Source organism: Trachymyrmex cornetzi, unplaced genomic scaffold, assembly GCF_001594075.2.
Source record: "Trachymyrmex cornetzi isolate Tcor2-1 unplaced genomic scaffold, Tcor1.1 scaffold497, whole genome shotgun sequence".
NCBI classification, from domain to species: domain Eukaryota; kingdom Metazoa; phylum Arthropoda; class Insecta; order Hymenoptera; family Formicidae; genus Trachymyrmex; species Trachymyrmex cornetzi.
The window spans coordinates 198,682-200,414 of record NW_017299803.1 but is presented as its reverse complement, the minus strand read 5'-3'; positions in this window follow the sequence as shown (position 1 = coordinate 200,414).

Sequence of the window (1,733 nt, the reverse complement as noted above, 5' to 3'; positions counted from 1 at the left end):
AACGCCCCCCCCCCCCCCCCGTGGTTTCGAGGTTCACACCCTAGTTGGTGTGTGTGTACACCTCTCACCGCCCCGCTACTCGGTGCGGTGGCCCCTCCTACCAACCGGTAGCCTGGCGCAACCGGTAGCAACACAAGCATGAGCCTGTGTCCGTATGACTTGATTAGTTAGAAGCGTGCCGACTATATTGCTCTGTCCTTTTTGCACTACGTTCTTATTGCTTGCCTTGTCGGCGCGCTGAGAGCGAGAGAGAACCTTGCTGCTTCACTCAAGCAAGCGTCGAGCGACCGAAATGTGCTTTCTCGGCCTCTCGGCGTGAGTCGCGTCAGGCATGTATCAAAAGCCATGAGGACGTTCTAGATATCATATAAGTTTTAATAAATCGTAATAATCATATACCTCTTCTTATTAATCCAGAATATTATAAATCGTGTCAAAACGCGGTAGTTGACGAGAGATTAATTGTTTATGATTTTCCGTTCGTGTGCTATGTAGTGCGGTCATAAATTCGATCCGCAAGAAATTGACGTGGTCGAGCGCGTAAAGTGTGAGATCGGAAATAAGTACTCAAATTAGTAGTAAACATATATATTAGGTCAAATATATTTCCATATAATTTTTGAAATTATTCGTATGTGTAATTTTCAAGCAAAATTGTAGGAAAAAATCGATTCGCTTTACAATAAGCAAATAAAAAATTATAAAATTATACAACATATGAAGGCTTTCAATTGTGCACTACAAAATTATATTGGTATCATCTTTATTTATATTATTAGTAATCTCGTTTTCGAAATTTTGTTCATTAACAGATTTTTAAATGCGGATGTGACAGTTAGAAAGAAACATTTTTTACAAAATATTGATCGACACGAAGCGTATTTGTTATAAACGCAACGTCATTAAACATGTTTTTTTATATAAATCTTTCATCGATTAAGTCGAATACATACCATACATGTCGAACCATTATTTTTCCTACAATTGTTGATTTTAAGGTACACGAATAATCGCAATTGTTACACGAAAATATATTATTTGACCTTATACAGATAATTAATTGAACTACTTATATCACAAAAGTATATTAAGGGGGGAAAAGGGAAAAACAGGTTTTCGCTATCAGCGTATTTAACTGTCCGCGTATTCTATTTACTCAGCTGTATCGATTAATTGATATTTACTAGTGTGATATAGAATCCACACGATGAACGCTCTCGTGTTCTCGTATTCTCAAGAATTTCGGGTTGTATATGCAACGCGCGATATTATTATCAAAATATTTTTTTTTCCTCTACTTTCCTATATATTTTAAATATTAATCGTAATAAAGTAAGGTGCATTAAATATTATTATAGTGCGTACTTCTACAAAATACGCAACATTAAAATTTGTGAGTGTAAAAGTATCCACTCTTGGCCAATATGTACGTCTTTTAATTTAAGAAGTATGTCATAATGAAATTAAATTTAACAATTAAAGGGATAGACCATCTTGAATCTAAAATTATAAGTTACTTTGGGGAATTGTTTTTTTGGAAAAATAATGGAAATAAAGCAAAGTTTGTTTTAAAGCATTTGCAGTATAATTCTTTGGAAATAAAAATCTTATATCCATTATTATTTTTCTTTTAACACAGTTGTGACACTGGTGCCATTTCACTAATTGCCCTATTGTCAAATCGACGTTGCGGGGATCATTCGGTTGGAATAGGTAGGAGAAACCAGTCCTGG